Source organism: Herpailurus yagouaroundi, unplaced genomic scaffold (assembly GCF_014898765.1).
Source record: "Herpailurus yagouaroundi ecotype Mexico unplaced genomic scaffold, PumYag 29, whole genome shotgun sequence".
Classification (NCBI taxonomy): Eukaryota; Metazoa; Chordata; class Mammalia; order Carnivora; family Felidae; genus Herpailurus; species Herpailurus yagouaroundi.
In genome coordinates, this window is record NW_024412377.1 from 26,985,334 (window position 1) to 26,997,057 (window position 11,724).

The 11,724-nt window shown below is 41.9% G+C and overlaps 1 protein-coding gene across 2 annotated transcripts in view; it reads right to left on the minus strand.

The window, feature by feature from the left end:
• The window catches only part of ADAMTS12 (ADAM metallopeptidase with thrombospondin type 1 motif 12), a 332,472-nt gene that overhangs the window by 311,545 nt on the left and 9,203 nt on the right, over window positions 1–11,724 (minus strand). The window lies entirely within an intron of this gene.

Below are 11,724 nucleotides of genomic sequence, written 5' to 3' on the forward strand. Positions count from 1 at the left end.
ACCCCTTTCTGTGGACTTATTCTGTATTAGCTAACCCCCTCCCCCACTCCTAACGCACGTGCGCGCGCACACACACACACACACACACACTGCTCCTGCCCCCGCAATAAACTCTCTCTTATCTGGAAGTTCTGCTGTGAGCAGCCTATTCCCACTATTCTTTCTCTATCAAGCTGCACAGAGATTGGAAAGGAGATAAGACATATAATTTTTAAAGTTTATTTATTTATTTGTAAATAAATAAATATACCCAACATGGGGTTCAAACCCAACATGGGGTTCAAACTCATGACCCCAATACCAAGAATTGCATGTTCTTCTGACTGACCCAGCCAGGCGACCCAAGATAAGACATATAATTTAATATATGCTATATATGAGATAGAATTTCATGTACTTTAATTAAATTAATATATATACTATGTATTATATATGAGAGATATAACCTATGTAAATTATATAAATTAACTGAAAAGTAATATGTAACATAATATAAAATATGGATTATAGGGGCGCTTGGGTGGCTCAGTTGGTTAAGCCTCCGGCTTCAGTTCAGGTCATGATCACATGGTTCGTGAGTTCAAGCCCCACTTTGGGCTCTGTGCTGATAGCTCAGAGCCTGGAGCTGCTTCAGATTCTGTGTCTCCCTCTCTCTGTGCCCTTCCCCCGCTCATGCTCTGTCTCTCTCTCTCTCTCTCTCTCTCAAAAATAAACATTAAAAATTTTTTAAAATATGTATTCTAAAATATATAAAATATAAAATTAAATAAGGTAAATATATCTGCTTTGTAAGTTAAATAACTTGTACAGTATATAAGTTAAATAAATCTCATTTTAGGTAACAACTGAACTTTTTGTGTTTCTGCTGCACATATGCTAAAAAACAAAAAAATAGTAAAAGTAACCAAAATGCAGCAAAAGCAAGAAAAAGAAAGGACAGCCAAAGAGAAAGCCCAGAAAATCCACCGCCACAGAAGGGGCAATCAGTCATCAGAGATAAGCTGAGAATGTTGGGGGATTAGAAAGAGAAAAATGCAGCTGCAACTTAAAAAAGAACAAAACAAAACAACAGAAAACAAGACTTGAAGGAAGAAGGGGGGGGCTGCTTGGAAGAAAGATGCGATATCTGATGACCCAGTCAGAGACTGTGGAAGCTGTGCATTTTTAAACTGTGTGACTCATTCTCTAGGGCCAAAGCAGAAACCAAGTGAGGAAAAAATTTCCAGAGAAAAATCTGTCCACAAACAGGGTGGCGGTGGTGAGGGGAGGGTGGACTGGTGACGAGGGGAATCAATGACACCAAATGGGACCGTTCAGTATGGCACACTGTAGAACTCTGACAAATCTGTTTCTCAGAATAGCTTATTGCCTCCCAGGCAATTTCGCTGAGGAGCCCTGAAGGAATGTGTAACTGGGAATGAGACTGAATTAGAGACAGTGGGTCTGGTATAGGACACTCTGGGGGTATGAAAGTCACTTCTTTTTTTTCATTTATTTATTTTGAGAAAGAGAGCAAGCACAAGCAAGTGGGGGAGGGGCAGAGAGAGAGGAGACAGAGAATCCCAAGCAGGCTCTGAGCTGCTAGCATACAGCCCCACTGGAGCCTCGAACTCATGAACCGTGAGGCCATGACCTGAGCTGAAACCAAGAGGCAGACGCTTAACCAACCGAACCGATCAGGTGCCCCTGAAAGTCTTTTTCTTTCGATGAATACTTCAAATGTCTCAACTAGGGAAATAAACAAATACAACAACATACACTATTGGGAAATCTCAGAAGATCATATTTTTGTAACGTGTGTGTTTAGACGAAGATTTTCCGTGTTTGACTATTTTGAAAAGTCTTAAAAGCAAAAAACCAAGTGTAATCACTGAAGAAGGGGAACGGGACAACTGTGGTGTTACCAGATGGTTTGTGGGGAGTAGAAAGAGAAGCATATGCACAGCTTCTCTAAAACCCCAGTGTATTTAGTCAAGGATATAGAACTTAATGGAAGTAAGTGGTCTGGACCAGGAGTGGAGGCCGGGGCTCCTGTCCCTGTTGACTGTGGGGTGCACTGACATAAGTTGTCCTCTCTGCATGGATAGTGTCCCCCCCAGGGCTGAGAGAAAAGCCCCATCTTTGCTTTGCCATTGCCCTTTTATTCCTAGACTTTCCTGAACATCCTGGAAAACTCCACACTCACAGTCTCTTAAGGGAGTATTTATAAACATTAAGGTTTCCTCGTTCTTAACCCAAACTTAGCATCAACCAGGCTCCATCCCCTTGGGAGTGGAAATGAAAGTCTAAATGTATTGGTTGTTATTGTCCCTCCTAGCCTCTGGAGGGCCCAGAAAGCCTCTTCTCAACAGCTTAGATGAAGACACCAAAACAAAAGATTATTGCTTAGCATACTCACCAGAGATGAGATCAAATAACCTGAGAACGACTGGAAGCTGTCCTGGTAAGACCTGTTCATGTCAAGGACAAGGGTTCTAATAGAGCTAAATGCTGTGGAAGTCAGAAGAGCAGCAAAGGATGATGGAGAGTATATCTGGCCACCATCACCTGCCTCATTTGGCACCCAGGTCTCATGTATCTTTTCGGTCTTTTTTTGAATCGCATTTTCTAAGATTCCTCTTCCACCCTTCTATCCATCAACATTGATTAGAACAGCAGCATCCCCCCCCCACCCCGACTGTTTCTAAGCTTCACTAGATATTTGGGCCAACAATTTGCAGGAAGGATGCAATATGTAAAAGGCTGAACTCAAACAGAACTAGTATCTCTGGGTTTGGTGAGTCAATGCCTGTCAACTTTTAATGCACATACAAATTACCTGGGGCTCTTATTAAAATGTAGGTCTAATTCAGCAAGTCAGGGTGTAGGCTCTGAGAATCTGCAGTACTAACAAGTTCCCGGGTGATGCACATTCTGACGGTCCATGGGCCACACATTTAGAAGCAAGGACCCAATCCACTCAACTAACAGGCCCAAAAAGGCAAAGGATCTCAACTAACATCACATCGTTAGTAAGTATTGAACTAGGACTTGAGCCCAGCTCCTCTGACTCCCAAATCCAGTGGGACTGCTCTGTATGAAAAACATGCCAAGTCTCCACAGACCTGCTATGGCTCTCTAACACAGACCGTCCGGCCAAAAATAAATTAGTTATGTCACACTGAAAAACCATTTCCAACAAGCAAGTAAAACGTTTTTCAGTTACAAAACCTAAAACCCAGGCCTCCTATTTTCTCATTTTTCAAAGATCTTATTCATATCTGTTAGTCAATGGAAATGTTTTTGAAAGGAACTAGAGCTTTCTGAAAGCTAATATTTAAGCTTCCTGGACCTGTGACTCGTACTCGATCAAAAAAGGAGAGAAATATTAATCTATGAACATCAAGTGGGAAACTCCGGACACCCAATCTTCAGTGACTGTAACGAAAACAGAAATGAGGTTCAAAATAAAGACTTCAGAGAAGAGATATACAGGAGAAGGGAGTGACATCTGTATCTGTATTTGTGTGGACCCATAAGTCAAGTAATTAACCCAATTACAAACAGACCTCTGGCCTCTTATCTCCCATAAGATGAGGGTCATTCCTTCTCCTGACCTATACCTGGCCCACAGAGAAGGTCCCTAATTCAAGATCCAGCAAAGAAAGAAAACAATGCTGCTTCTTGAAGTATACGTTCTTCAGTTCTCTCTCTCATTTCCAATCCATCATGCTGGGAACTCACAAGATGAACCTGCCAAATTGAAAAGGAAGTGGAAAGATGCAAAAAGAGGAGGGGAGAAAATAATGCTCATGTTTATGAGCCTGTAACACAAAGCACCGATAGGGACAAATCTCCTGCCAGCCAGTTCCAAAGTCTCACTTCTGAGTAATCATGGGTCTGACCAGGCAACCCCCAAACGTCAGGGGTCACAAGGAATTCCTCAGCCTGGGAGCAGAGTTAGGGGATACATAGAGCATTACTTTCCCTCCCTCCTGGCGAGGAGCACCAAAACCTGACACACAGGCATCCCACAACTCAAACGACTGTTTTCGGCAAAGGAGCCACAAAGTTCCAGATCAGGAAGCAAGGCCAGAAGCCACTCTGGGAGTTTTCCCAGAGTTCTGCCAGTGGATTTCATTCGTCAGCTACATCACCCTGGGCTGCAGCTGGAGTTCAAGAACAAGAGGGCAGAGATGGTTATGTTATTTGCTTGTGTGGAAAAGGAACTGGCAGAACTTTCCATCTGGGCCAAGAACTCAACTGCCTTTGAGGGAGTAATGTGGAGTGAAGCGCACCCCTCTCTCAATGGAGGCACCATCATAGAGCATAGAGTTTTAAATGCCACTGATCTCATTTACAGCGTTCACACAGCAAAACACAAGAACACTTAATTCTAGGATTTGGGGAAATTAGAATCTAACAACGTTTACAAAGTTAAAATGATATAACAGCCTATCCCAGCAAAAACTGGTATCTTTCTAGTAGAAGCTGGAAGACAATTCCAAAGCTTCCTACTGTCCTACATCCTAAGATTCAATTTCTTTTTGGAGCATACCTTCCATTTGTTTGGATGACAAAAATTAAAATTCTCTTCACCTCAATGTAAAGATAGCTAAACAAGGAAACAGAAGGATGCCTTCAGGATCGCTATGGGGCATATGTTTCAACAGAAACGTTTCACTATAATTTGTGCATTTGTATGGGAGAAACTGTTTTTCTCTAGACAGCCTGATAAGATCTGAGCATTTATGTTAACTCTCTCTTCTTGAAAAGGCTTCCTCCCTTATCTTCCAGCTCAAGCAGTTGTTCACTGCAGATCAGAAACAAAGAGCCCAATAGTTTCAGGAATTGGACCCAGACTGTTCTTCACCTTGAACTGAAGGAGAGATTGGGAAAAAGCACTGGCCGAGACTTGCGATACCTCAATGGAAAAGGATCTGTTATTAATGCACATAAACTCCCCACCTCTCCAACCTGTTGCAAGAAACCGAGTACCTTAGGCTTTGGGAAACATGCTGGTGATGGATGACTGTGTCCCCATGTGACTGTCATCCGGGAGCCACAGAGCCAGGCCAAATCCTGTGGGGAAGGGGCTCCGTGACTATTGCAGTAGCACACATGTATGCAAATTGCAAGAAGGTGTGCAAGAGAGACAGATGAAATTTTAAAAGGTGTCCCTTTCAGACAGATGAATTTTAAACGGCACCCATCTAGGTAGACAAATTACAAAAAGATGCTCCACTTTGGGCAAAGGGTTTATAACAAACCCTCTTTTTGTCTTGAAACGGGGATTTGGTTCAGTTGGCAGATCCTGATCTGGATTTCAGGCCTCCACCCTCCCCTTGATAGGGCACTTTTGTGGGGTTTACTATGTACAAAGTACCCTGTGGGGCCCAGCTGCTTTAGATTGGGGTTGCCCATGAAGCAAGTAGCTATTCCTTGCAGGAGACACCCGAGAAGAAGCACGAGAAACAAAGATGAGACTCAGCCTGGGGTGGGGAAATTTTCCTCCTTTCTCAGAGGCTTCATGATTGGGCCCAGGACTCAGTAAAGAATTCTGTTTCAGTGCACCCTTTTGCAAGGAGATTGCTGGTGGGGTGATCTTTGCTACGTATCAAAAGGCCAAGTGCTTGGTTAGAGACCCTTTTGAAACTCAGCCTACACTCAGCACAGCCAAGGTGAAGAGAAGTTTTAAGTTGTTATTTGTATCGTACCTTCCTTCCCTTTATATGCAAACTTTCCAAAAAGTCTTACTGATAATTACAGTTTGGAATCTGATGTGCTTTACAGAACTAAGAAGAGGCCCGACCCAGGCTCAGAAGAGAATAGCAAAGTTGATAACAGTGTCCTCTTCCCAAAGTCAACATGATAGTGGCAGTCACAATGCTCTTAGGGTGATGAACCCAAGAGGGCCATAGAGCAGAGCAGCATCACACTGCCACAATGAGCCAGTGCCCTGGGAACCCACTAGAAGTGATTTAGGGACCATTTAAGCAGACTGTACCACAGAAGTCAATAGGTGGTGTTCAAGTCATTGTTTGGGTAATTGAGGAAATATAATCTCATTGTGAAGCCACAGCCTGGGGGAGGTCTACAAAAACTTGGGGCAGTAAAAGGCTAAATGCTGAAACAAACACATCCATCCATTCAGCCAGTATTCACTGAAGGTTTACTATCTAACATAGCTAAACATGTGTGGACAAGACAGGGTGAGGAAAAGAAAAGTTAAGCAAAAAATAAAAGAAAACATCAGGTATCATAGATTCTTTTTAAAACTAAAATGGGCAATGTGGTAGAACACTGGAGGTTTCTACTTTAGATTCAGTGGTCAGGGAAGATCATAAGCTGGGATCTAAACGACGAGAAGGAGCAGCTAGGTAGAAATCTGAGGGAAGAGTGTTCTAGGCAGAGGGAACATGAATGCAAAGGCGATGAGGCCAGAGTGTGCTTGGTACATTTGAAAGACAGAAAGGTCAGTGTGGCTGGAGGGCAAGGTGATGGGGCAGGAGGCCAGGGAGGTAGACAGTGACCAGGCCAGAGGGATATTGGAAGCTAAGACAAGACATTCGGATTTTATTCTGCTATGATGGGAAATAAGTAGAGATTTTAAGCAGTAGAGTGCACTGCTCTAGAAATGTGTTTAGAAGTCCAATCTGGCCACTACGTGAGAAATGGCTTGCAGGGAATTGAGAGGAAGTGGAGGAACCACTTGGGAGGTCAATTCAGTGGTGACTAGAACTGGGGCAGAGTTTCTCAACCTCGAAACTACTGACATTTTGTACCATACAATCCTTTGTCAAGGAGGGTCATTCTGTGGTTTGTAGAAAGTTTCCAACATCACTGGCCTTTACTTACCAGAAGCCCGAAGTAGTCATCCCTTCCCCAATTGTGACAGCCAAAAATATCTCCAGACATTGCCAAATGTCCTCTATAGGACAAAACTACCCTTGTTGAGAATGTGGAAGTGATAAGAGGGGTAGATTCTGCACATAGTTTGAAAGAAGAGCTGACAGGATTTGCTGATAAGAATTAATACAGAGTAGGAGAGAAAGAGATGAGTCAACCATAGGATGAGTCCATGGGTTTTGGCTGAACAACTGAACGAATAAAGTTGACACGTACAACAATGGGGAAAGTGGCAGGAGGAGGGAATCAAGAGTATTGCCATGAACATGTCATATTTGAGATTCCTATTTGGCATACATGTGGAAATGGCAAATACAGTTGGAGTTGCAAGGAAACATCAGAGTTAGATACATAAATTTAGTAGTTATTCACATACATGTACAGAGATAGAGCTAGATGATATAGATGATAGATAGATAGATAGATGATAGATAGATAGATAGATAGATAGATAGATAGATAGATGATAGATAGATAGACACAATAGATAATCATACAAATAGATGATTAGATAGATGATAATGATAGATAATGAATGAACCAAAGGACAGATGGTCAGATAAACTGACAGAGGAGTAGACACCATTTGGGACTGGTCAGGATCACCTAACAGAGGGTGAAGTTAGAGAAGAGGGAGCTACAGACAAAGCCCTGGGGCACTCTAGTAGTTAAAGACATGGAAAGAAACAAAGGATGTTGAGACAGAACTCTCAGGGTGGTAGGGAGGAGTAAAACCATAATAATGCGGTACCACTTAAGCCCAGAGAAAAAAATACATAGAAATAGAAATTGTGTCAAACGGTGCTGAAACAGAAGTACAGTGAAAACAGAGAGGCACCCACTGGCAACGCAAAGTTCACTGATGACCTGACTACAGCAGTTTTAATGAGGTGCCCCAACAAGGTAGGTGAAGAGATTCAGTTACTCTTACTAAGCCAACAAGAGAACTGGATACTTTTCAAAAGTACTTAGAGCTGTTATCTACAACAGCATGAAATAGGCAGGGCTGACTAACATAATTACCCATGTTTTTGTGTAGGAATAGTTTGCAAGGGGGTTAAGGCAGTCACTGAAATGAAGGTTCTTGCTACAACTTTTGAGGCAGGTTGGACACTTAAAAACGTATAAAAAGTGTTTAGACACTAGAATTCTTCAAACTGAAAAGAAATCATAGATCATACTAATGAGGCATAGAAACTTAGGTCACAGCACAGAAGACTCTTCTCCAAACATGCTCTGAATCAATAAGCAGAATCTCACCTGTGAATAAAATGTGGTCATCCCGCCAGGCACCATCTTTCAGCAGTGGGGGAGACAGTGAGGCTCAGCGCAGAAGAAACTATCATTCTATTTGATTTAGAATCAAAAAACTCTCCAAACCAGAATACTTCAAGAATAAATATGAGTAAACAAACAAAGGGAACAGATTTGCAAAAACGGTTTCACTGATTTTTCCCCAAATAAATTCTCTGACCCAGAAAAGTAAATTAAAAAAATACAAAGCAATTATTACAGTTCGTTTAACAGCCTCATTCTCTATTCATGCTAACTACCCTATAGGTGAGATAAGCCCACTGGTCCATAAGGACAGCCCAACTAATGGGTGATACATTCGAGGACAGTGTCTGGGAGATTTCCTGGTGAGAAATGCCATCAGAGTGAGATTTAGAATCCCTTCTAAGGAGCTATAGAATTCTCACCTTGGGAAGGGGAGAAAACCAAGCATCATGGACCTTTTACTCCAACCAGTCAACCTGGATAGGTCTCATGGGAAGAAGTGGAAGAAACTTATCCTGTTCATTGACTGGACTAACTGTAACAAACGTCAGTTCTACGAGTTTATATATAAGTTTATATAATTCCTACCAAAATCTCAGCAAATTTTTGTGGTCAGACTATTCTAAAATTTATATGGAAAGGCAAAGGAACTAGAATTACGAACACAATTTTGGGAAAAAATAAAATGTTAGGAATCAGTCTACTAGATTTCCAGACTACTTATATAGCTATAGCAATAAAGATTCTATTGATGGAATAGAACACAAAACTCAGACTCACAAAAATATCTCCAAATGAATTTCACAAACGTAGAAACAATTCAAAGGAGGGAAGTTAGCCTTTTTAAAACAAATGGTGCTGGAGCAGTTAGACACTCATAGGCCACAAGAAAAGAAGAGAGAGAATGAACCTCTACCTAAGTCTCACATCTTATACAACAATTTACTCAGAATGGATTATGACTTAGATACAAAATGTACACATAAGGAGGGGAGAGAGGCAGGAAGGAAATGTGTACGGCTGTAAAAGGACAACATGAGGAACTGTTTGTGATAGAAATGTTGGGCATCTTGACTATATCAATGTCAAACTGCTGCCTACGATACTGTGCAATAATTCTGTAAGATGCTACCATTGGGAGGGACTGAGTCAAGGGTACATGGGATCTCTCAGTATTCGTTCTTACAACTGCATATGAATCCACAACAATCTCAAAATAAAAAGTTTAACTAAAAAAAAAAAAACTAAGAATACCTCTTTGAACATTGTAATCCATCGTTGAGCTCAGATCAAGAAAGGAAATCTCAAGGTGCCAAAAGGGAAAAGGAAAGAGAGTTGAGGGGGAGTTAAAGCTGAGTGGCCCCTGAGAAAGAGAGCTATTTGGATTCGGGTCAGGATCTAATTCTCCAGTAGGGGTGGGAATTGAGGTTAGGGTTTAGGATAGAGCCAAAAACCATATTCACTTTAATAAAGCCTGAGCTGAGAAATACTGTCCCTGACTGTGAACAAAAATTTAAAATATTTATTAAAATAAAAACATTACAAATATTTACTGACTCAGGTATCTGGGAGCCTAGACTGAGCCCTCAGTGGAGGTGGGGTACCCATGAAGAATCTGAACCCCAGTCCCATATCATACACAAATGTGCAGGATAACATTTTGCAGAAAAGCTCAGCTGAAATACTAACAACAAAGTAGCCTGGAGCAAATCCGATAGGGTCCCTGGCAATAGCAAATCCAAAACCACCCCACTGGAATTCTCACAGGTAATGACTCCCACTGAGGATCAATTCTAAGTCTAATTGATTAAACAACACAGTCTCTCCATCAAAAAACTTAGAATGGAACAAATCAACTAAACTGTTCAAAAAAAAAAATTCTGTAACTTTAAGTTATAAAGACTTCAGAGGAGAGGGTGGTGAGAATGTTAAAGATGACCAAGGAGGGGCTGCTGGGCAGGACATGGGCTGACTGTCTGAGAGCAGCTCCCAAGAGGATGGGGACCAGTGGTGTGTGGAAGGTATTAAATGGAGGAAGGAGGCCATCCCACACCCTGTCATGAGTGACCTTTCTTGGGTCTTCAGTCCGCAACCATCTGAGCCTGCTCCAAGGGACACTAAATAGACCTTAAATTTTAGGCAACTCTAAGAGAACACAGCCTTCAGCATTACGATGGCTATATCTAAAGCAAAGAATATGCCAGCCCTGAGCCAGAGGAAGGAAAAGCTCATGTCTTGTTCTACATGACAGTGTTTTCTTCCTCAGAAAGCTTTCCCAAATGCCACCTCTGTCCTTAGGAATGGTGAGGGGCTTAAAAGCCAATATACATCCTAAGCCTGCCATCCTGTGAATTTGAGTGTGGGGTCCTGTTTTGGTGAAAAGGAAAATAAATATCCCAGAGGTCAGATCCCAGACAAGTGATCAGGGGAAACCAGACACAAGGCCAACCACTATCCTTTTGATGAGAAGCACTGACGATGATGGCACACGAGCAAATGAACTTGAAGCCAGCCAGTTCGTATGCTCACAGAAAGGAAAGAAACTCATTTGGATTTTACGGCTTATTTTATAACTATCATTAACTGTTCAATTCTGTGTGAAAGGCTCAAAACTAATCCCAGTAGATTGGTTCTTCTGACAGAATCATTTAGTGATTTGAATCTAAAAGTTTCCATCATCCTGGCTACCACATTAGTCCATTAGTTAATATTTGCTTCTTTGTGCTCCTGTACTTAGAATGAATCTGGAATCTGAATCTGAAAATGCCCACATGGTACTTTGCTCTGCTCCCTGGGGCCATTTGAAGTTGAAAAGCTCCCAGCATTCTGTTTCCAAGCCTGACATAATGCTAACCAGTGTGCAATCTCCCTTAGAAAGCACAAGAGGAAAAGAGGGGGCAATTGAGAGCAGCGGTTCTCAGCCCTGGCTGCATGTTAGAATTACTTGGGAAGAGCTGCCACTTTAGAGTAATATTGACTAATATTGCCAATTAATACCTGTTCACACTAATTCATTGGCTGTCAACATTTACCACACATTAGAATTTTCTTGGGAGCTTTAAAAAAATACTGATGTCTGCGCTTCACCCTCAGACCAGGTAAATCAGAACATCTGGGAAGAGGGGTGGGGAACGGGTGCTTTTTAAAAGCTCCTGGGTTGATCCTAATGTTCGATCAGGGCCAGTGCTTCTTAAACTTTACTGAGCATCAGAATCTCCTGAAAAGCTTATTAAACCAAGGGTTTTAAATACGTAGGCAACAGAGACAGAAAGTAGATTAGTGGTTCCCCAAAACTAGGGGAGATGAGGGGATTGGGGGGTGCCTGGTAAGGGGTAGAAGGACTCAGGCTCAAAATAACTGCCCAATAAAGTTATTCAACTTCTCCAAGCTTCATCATCTAGAAAAATAACAAAGATGGGGGGTTGGGGGGCAGAAGAGGACAATGTACATAAACCACCTCATAAACGACACATTCCAGTACCTGGCATATCGGAAATATAAAAAAAAAAATGATAATGACAGCCAACATCCATTGACTGTATTATTTACCAAGCGTTC